General features: G+C 22.7%; 2 non-coding genes across 2 annotated transcripts; both read right to left on the reverse strand.

Moving 5' to 3' along the window:
* Nucleotides 1-3,997: 3,997 nt before the first annotated feature.
* On the reverse strand, nucleotides 3,998-4,068 carry Trnaa-ugc (transfer RNA alanine (anticodon UGC)). Its single transcript has one exon. It is a non-coding gene; the product is annotated as a tRNA-Ala (tRNA).
* A 13-nt stretch (nucleotides 4,069-4,081) lies between these two features.
* On the reverse strand, nucleotides 4,082-4,154 carry Trnac-gca (transfer RNA cysteine (anticodon GCA)). Its single transcript has one exon. It is a non-coding gene; the product is annotated as a tRNA-Cys (tRNA).
* Nucleotides 4,155-8,366: the final 4,212 nt, after the last annotated feature.

Consider the following 8,366-nt stretch of genomic DNA (forward strand, 5'->3'; position numbering starts at 1 on the left):
TCTGTTTCATCAACAGCAGATAAATAAACAATTTCACCAGTTAATTTACCATCTACAACTTTTCAATATGGAGTTTCAATAAATTTATTTTCATTAATTCTTGCAAAAAATGAAAGATTTATAATTAAACCAATATTTGGACCTTCTGGTGTTTCAATTGGACAAATTTTTCCAAAATATGAATAATGAACGTCACGAACTTTTGCAGAAGCTGACTCTCTTTTTAAACCACCTTCTCCTAAAACAGTAACACGTCTTTTATTTGAAAGTTCAGTTAATGGATTTGTTTGATCCAAAAATTGTGATAATTGTGAAACATTAAAAAATTCTCTTGAACCATTAATTAAAGGTCCAGAATTAATTAAACGAGCAATTTTTTCATTAAAATCAGAAATTGTTAAATTATTTAATTTTTGTAAAGTTTCATCTCTAACTTTTCTTAAACCTTGGTTAAATACATCTTCTAATAATTCATCAATTAAATGAACATTTCTATTTTCAAGTGAATCAATATCATCTAATGAACCTACACCAAATTCTAAATTAATAATATATGAAATAATTGCAAAAATATCTGCAATATTTAATAATTCTTCATTACATTGTGGATCAATACCAATCAAATTAATTTCTTCATTTTGTAAATAATTATTTTTATATACTTTAACTGTTTGAATTTTTTTATTTCCTGGAACTTTTACATCTTTATTATTTTTTAAAGTAACAATATTATTATTGTTTCTTAAAAAAAAATCTCTTAATTTTTGTAAATTTGATTTATTAATTAAAGTTCCTTTTGTAAAACAAATTTCATTTGTTTTTGAATCAATTAAATCTTGTGCCAAAACACGTTTATAAAGCATATTTGCTAAAAATAATTTATGATTTAATTTATAACGACCAATTTTATGTAAAAAGAATTTTTTTTCACCAAAAATTGAATCAGAAATAAATTTAAATTTATTTTCTAATGAATCACTTAAACTATTTGTTAATTTTGAAAAAGTTTTTTTAATTGAATCTTCTCTTTTTAAAACATAAACATTTTCTTTATATGAATTTAATAATAATTCTGAATTAGTAAATAAACTTAAAATATAATCTTTTTCAAAACCAAAAATATTAAATAAATTAGAAATTAATATATTATTTGTTTTTACTTTATTTAATACTATTTCTAAACATGGACTAATATTAATATTTAAATCTTTATCTTTTGATTTATATATTTTTGTATTAATATTAATTCATGTACCTTTTTTAGGAATTATTTCAGCACCATAAGTATCTAAATTTTCAATCACATTTGTTTTTGAATAAAAAACACCAGGAGCACGTGTTAATTGCAAAACAACAACTTTTTCAATACCATTAATTAAAAATGTACCTTTTTCTGAAATCATTGGATAACTATTAAAATAAATAGTTTTTTCTTTAATAATTTTAAAATCAATAAACAAAAAGTCTTGCATTTTTTTAGTTAAAATAATATGAATATCAAGTTTTTCTGTTTTATCTGATGAAAAACCAATAAAATGAAATTCTGTTTGTTCTTTATTAGATTTAAATAAAGATGGTTTTAAAACAGAAATTTTCTCTTCTAATCATTTTATTAATGCTTCTTCAATACTTTTAAAAATTTTAAAATTAATTTTCTCTTGTTTATAATTAATAATTAATTCTAAAGTTAAATTAATTGGAAATTGATAAGAACCTAATTTTGTTTTAACTTCTTCAAAAGTTTTTTCTGGTTTACCAATTTTAATTTTTTTTAAGTTTAAAATTATATTTTCATTTTTTGAAATAAAAGGAAAATTTTCTTTAAAAATCTTTTTAATTTTAAAATTATAGAATAAATTAAAACTTGTTAAACTTATTTCATTAAGATTTTGATTTTTTACTTTATCTTTTTCTAAATTTTTAATTGAAAAATTTGTTAATTTATCTGAAAAAATATATCTTCTTTGCACAATATTTATTTTTATATTTCTAGTTAATTAAATATTATATATTATTTTTAATTTAATAAATAAAAATTTAAATAATAATTAAATTTCAAGTAATTCCTTTATCATTTGATAGTTTGTTTTTTCTGTATCAATTTTTATATTTTTTTTAATTTTTGAATCATGAATTCAAACAATTCTATTACATAAGTTAACAACTTCATTATGCATATCATGAGTTACAATTAAAATTGTAATTTTATGTTCTTTATTCATTTTTTTTAAAAAAAACTTTAATTTTTCTTTTGTTTCTGGATCAATATGATTTGAAAATTCATCTAATAAAAAAATATCTGAATTTTCTAAAAACGTTAAAAATAAACCAACTTTTTGTTTTTGACCACCAGAAAGTACTTTCATTTTTAAATCAAATATTTCATTAATTCTTAAAATTTCTTTTAATTCTTTAATAATTTCAATTCTTTTAGGATTAATTTGATTTTTAAAAAGATTTATTAAATCTTTTACTTTAAAAAAATTAATAAAATTTTGTTCTTGAAATAATAAACTCATTCTTTCACTAAAATGATTTTTATAATTAAAATGATAATTTATTTTTCCTTTATCAATTGTATACATTCCAACAATTGTTTTAATTAATGTTGTTTTACCTGCACCATTATCACCAATTATTGCTATTACATCATTTTTATAAATATTTAATGAAATATCATTTAATATTGTTTTATTATCTGAATATTTAAATAAATTTTTTATTTCTATTAAAATATTTTTTTCTTTATTTATTAAATTTTCCATAATATTTAATTTTTACTTATATTTTTTAAATAAACTTTTAAAAAATCATTTTGTATCTTTTCTTCCAATTGGTTTTATAAAAGTAAAAAACATTAAAACAATTATTCAAACAATAGGCATAATAATATATTTTACTTTCTCTAATTTTGTTAATTTTATTCAATAATTTGTATTTGAAAATATAACAATATTAATTAATTCATTAATTGAATAAGTTGGCATTAAATAAAAAAATACATGATATATTCAATAATAATTACCATCTTTTTCATTTATATTCAAAATCAAATAAGAAAAAAGAAACATTAAAACAAATGGCATAATAAGCATTAAAATACATACTAAAATTAATGTTGAATTCTTTGAAATTCAATTATAAAAAAAAGATGAAATTAAAGATATTATAAAAAAATAAATAAAATACAAAATAAAAAACAATGGATTAGATATAACATTTAAAAAAACAGTTGTATCTTTATTAAAGGTTTTAAGTAATATAAAAATAATTAATGTTTGTATTAAAAAAACAATAATTAAAATAGGTAAAAATGTAAAAATTGGTAATATATTTTTAATTCTAAACTTATTTGAAATTAAATTTTTTGAAATAAATGTTATTTTTTTTACTGAAATTATAATAGGTGTTAATAAAAAATAATTTAGAATTAATATTAAAAAAAATGATCAAGAAAACAATATATTAATTAAATATAAACTTATAATTTTATTATTTTTTGTAGGAGTATATTTTATAAGAATATGTGATACAATTGAAAATAAAATTAAAGTTATTAAAATAAAAATTCATGTTTTTAATTGTTTTATTAATGTTAAATTAATAATTTTAAAATATAGTTTGTTATTTTGAATAAAATTCATGTTTTTTAAATATATTAAATCATTAAATTATATTTAAAAATAAAAATTTTTGAAATGGTCGGAAAGACAAGACTCTAACTTGCGATCTCTCGGTCCCAAACCGAGTGCTTTATACATCTAAGCTACTTTCCGTAAAATATTATATTTAAATAAATAGGTAAAACAATAATCAATAAATAAAATTCTTTTTATTTATACTAAATAAATAAAAAGTGGTACATACGCGGAATCGGACCGCGGTCTCCAAGCAAAGCTTGGTATACTGCCACTATAATATATGTACCATAAAATTAATATATCACAATTTAATTAATATTATTTAATAAAATTAAATTATAAATAGATTAAAATGGTGGACCTGACCAGAATTGAACTGGCGTCTCCTGAGTGCAAGTCAAGTATTCTACCACTAAACTACAAGCCCAAAAATTAAATGGAGGTACTGATTGGATTCGAACCAACGCGTAGAAGTTTTGCAGACTTCTGCCTTAACCACTTGGCTACAGTACCAAATACAACTTTTTAAAATTGTAAATATGATACTAATTATTATTATTTTATATTAAAAATAATTTAAGTATTTTTTTTAAATATATAAAACTTTACAATTTGAACATAAATATCTTTTTTCTATATTTTTTGGTAATAAAAGAAAGAAAATACTTAATAGAAAAAATAATATAAAAATAATTCAAAAAATAATACCTCTATATTTAAATTCAAAAATTGAAACTTGATTTCTATTAAAAGACAAATAACAATTTGAACATATTATCTTATTCATAATTATATTTTATTATTTTTTTTGTTTTTTTATAATTTAAAAATAAAAAGTGAGACTTTTTAAATCTCACTTTCTATTAAAAAATATCTTTAATTAAAAATTAAAATATTCTTGTACCTTCTGTACCTTCTTGTGCCATTGCAATTGATCCACCAAGTATTGTCATAATTAATCCTAATAAGAATAATATAAATACTGGTTTTATAATTCATTTAACAAATTTATCATATGGAATCTTTGTTACAGCTAAAGCACCAATAACAACACCATATGTAGGAACAATTAAGTTAGCTAATCCTGCACCTCATGAATATGAAGTTATAGTTCCAGAAATTAATCCTTTTCCTTCTTGTCCTAATTCTGCAAAACTTGTTCCAATAGTTGGGAATGTTGCATTTGCTAAACCAGATGTTGAAGGAATTACAAATGTTAATGGAATAAACAATATATATGATAAAACTGGTGTTAAAATTGATTTACCACTTTCAACACTTTTTAATCCTGAAGATAATCAATTTGCAAATAATGTTTGCATATTTGTTTTTTTCAAAACAACTGGTATTGCAGCAGCAATTCCAATTGCTAATGAAACACCCATCATATCTTTTGCACCATCAACCATTGTTTCAATATATTTTGTTTCTGATGTTTTGTTAATAATTGCCATAATAAGTGAAACAATTACAAAATAAGCAGCTAATGTACCCATATATCAACCACCAAATGTTCATGCAGTTTCATATGTACTATCAGTATGACCAGTTATTGCTGAATTATGAATTCAACTTGTTCCTTTGTTGTTATTAAATCCATAATCTGCATCAAGATTTCACATATCACCACCAGCATAAGTATTTTTACCATTTGAAACTAGACCATCTCATTGTAACATTCCTAAAATCATAATGATAAATGTCATAAAAAATATTATTGCTGTTATTTTTCTTCTTTGAGTTAAAACAGGAATAGCATCTCCAGTTTTAACACTAAACATTTCTTTATGCATTGCAAATAAAGTTTTTGTTTTTGAATTTTCTTTATTAATTTTTACTTTTGCAGCATATACCATTGTAAATACAGTAACAAAAGCTGTAAATACTAATCAACCAACAACTCTTCATGCCATACCATCAGATAAATTTGTAGCAAATTTTTCAGTTGTACCATTTAAAATTACCTCTTCTCCATTAACTGCAGAAACTGCTGCACCAACTGAAAATGGGTTAACAATTGATCCCATAACACCAGCACCAGCACCAATAAAAATTATTAAGAATCCTGTTCATACATCAAAACCTGCTGCTAAAGCAAGTGGAATAACAATTGCATAAAATGCTATTGATTCTTCTGCCATTCCATATGACATACCACAGAATGAAAAGAAAAACATCAATGGAATAATAATCCATGTTTGACGTATCCCTTCTTTCATTAATTCTTTATAATATGTAATTTTTGATTGAGCATATAAATTTTTATCAATATTTTTAAAATCTTTATGAAACAATTTTGAAACTCTACCAATAACTGCTTCAAGTGCTTGAGATTTAACCAATACATTAATTCAACCACCAAGTGCAAATAAAAAGATAATTATTCATATACCTTTTACCATACCTAGAGGAATTGCTGTAAATCAATCTATAATACCTGAACCTAAAATTGGAGTATCTTCAACAACAATTTCAGAACCAATTATTGTTGTTGGATCTTTTTTTTCAACTAGTTCTTTAAAAGCTTTACCAGTAGATTCTAATTTCAATTTATCTATTGTTTCTTGTGTAACAATATATTTATAACCATCACCTAAAGTAAGACCAGCTCAACTAAAAATTAAACTTAAAATACCAAAAAACACTGCAATTATAAATAATAATGTCAATGCATGTGGTAGTTTAAATCTTCTTTTTTTCTTTAAACTATTCATTTTTCCCTTTCTTCTTTTTTTAATTTTTTTTAATAAAAAATTTAAAACCTTAAATAAATAAAAAAAGAGTAAAAAAGTTAATTTTTTACTCTTTTTTAAAAAATTAACTTCCTATTGTTGCAAGCATAATTGCTTTAATAGTATGAAGTCTGTTTTCTGCTTCTTGAAAAACAAATGAATGTTTTGACCTAAATACATCATCAGAAACTTCCATTGAAGTTAAACCAAATTTATCATAAATGTCTTTTCCAATCTTTGTATTTAAATCATGGAAAGCTGGTAAACAATGTAAAAACATTACATCTTCTTTTGCAGCTTTAATAACATTCATGTTAACTTGATAATCTTTTAATTGTGTAATTCTTTCTTTTCAAACTTCTTCAGGTTCTCCCATTGAAACTCAAACATCAGTATAAATTACATCTACACCTTTTGCACCTTTAATAGGATCTGTTTCAAATGTTAATGTTGCTCCTGTTTCTTCTTTTGAAATAATTTCATTACATTTATCAATTAAATCTTTTTCTGGTCATAATTCTTTTGGAGCAACACATACAAAATGCATTCCCATTTTTGCACATCCTACCATTAAAGAATTTCCCATATTGTTTCTTGCATCACCATAGTATGCAAATCTAATACCTTTTAGAGTTTTTTTCTCTTCAAGAATTGTTAAAAAGTCTGCTAGAATTTGTGTTGGATGAAATTCATTTGTTAAACCATTTCAAACCGGAACACCAGCATGTTCTGCAAGTTCTTCAACAACTTTTTGTTCATAACCACGAAATTGTATTCCATCAAACATTCTACCTAAAACTTTTGCACTATCTTCAACAGATTCTTTTTTACCAAATTGAGATCCTGAAGGTCCTAAATAAACAGTATGTGCTCCTTGATCAAGTGCACCTACTTCAAAAGCACAACGAGTTCTAGTTGAATCTTTTTGAAATAAAAGACAAACATTTTTACCTTTCATTCTTTGTACTTCTGTTCCAGCATATTTAGCTCTTTTTAAATCTCTTGATAAATCTAATAAATATTGAATTTCTTGAGGAGTAAAATCTAATAATTTTACAAAATTTCTACCTTTTAAATTAACCATATTGTAATATTATTTCTTATCTCTAATTATAGGCATTGTCATACATCTAGGACCGCCTCTACCTCTTGATAATTCAGATGAAGGAACTTCAATAACTTTTATTCCAGCATCTCTCATTAATTTATTAGTTACTCAGTTTCTTGAATAAGCAATAACTACACCTGGTCTAATTGTAATACAATTAGTACCATCATTTCATTGCTCTCTTCCTGCTGCAATTGGAGATTCACCACCACATTTAATAAATACTGGTTCTTTTCCAATTAATTCTGTAAAGAATTCAATTAAACCTTCATTAATTAATGTAGCATCATCTTCTGTTACATCATAAATTTTAAATTGATCAATATCATCAAAAATTGTTGGATGAATAACAAATTTATCATAATCAACATTTGTCATAACTGTATCTAAATGCATATATGCTCTTTTTTTAGGAACATCAATTGCATAAATTTTTTTGAAAGTTGTTTCTTCATCATTAAAAATATTTTTAGCTAAAAGTTTTACAGCTTCCATTTGTGTTCTTTCAGTTACACCAACAAGTAAAACATCATCACTTAATACCATAATGTCTCCACCTTCAATATGATATTTTTCATCTCTTGAAAAGTAGAATTTTAATCCAGTATCTTTAAATCTTGGATGATATTTTAAAAATGCTTCAGCAAACAAAGTCTCTCTTTGTCTTGTTTTATTTGCCATTGTATGTAATGTTACACCACAACCAACTGAAGCAAATGCATCTCTTTGAAATAAAACATTTGGTAATGGATCACATGCAAATGGATAATTATCCACCATTTCCACACCAATTTCACTAGTTTCAATTCCACCAATCATAGCATTAACCATATCTTGTGTACTTAAACTTCTTAAATGACTTTCTAATGCTTTTAAATGACTAGG

Source organism: Lingula anatina, unplaced genomic scaffold, assembly GCF_051362555.1.
Source record: "Lingula anatina isolate TDL-2025a unplaced genomic scaffold, LinAna3.0 unanchor82, whole genome shotgun sequence".
In the NCBI taxonomy this organism is placed as follows: Eukaryota; Metazoa; Brachiopoda; class Lingulata; order Lingulida; family Lingulidae; genus Lingula; species Lingula anatina.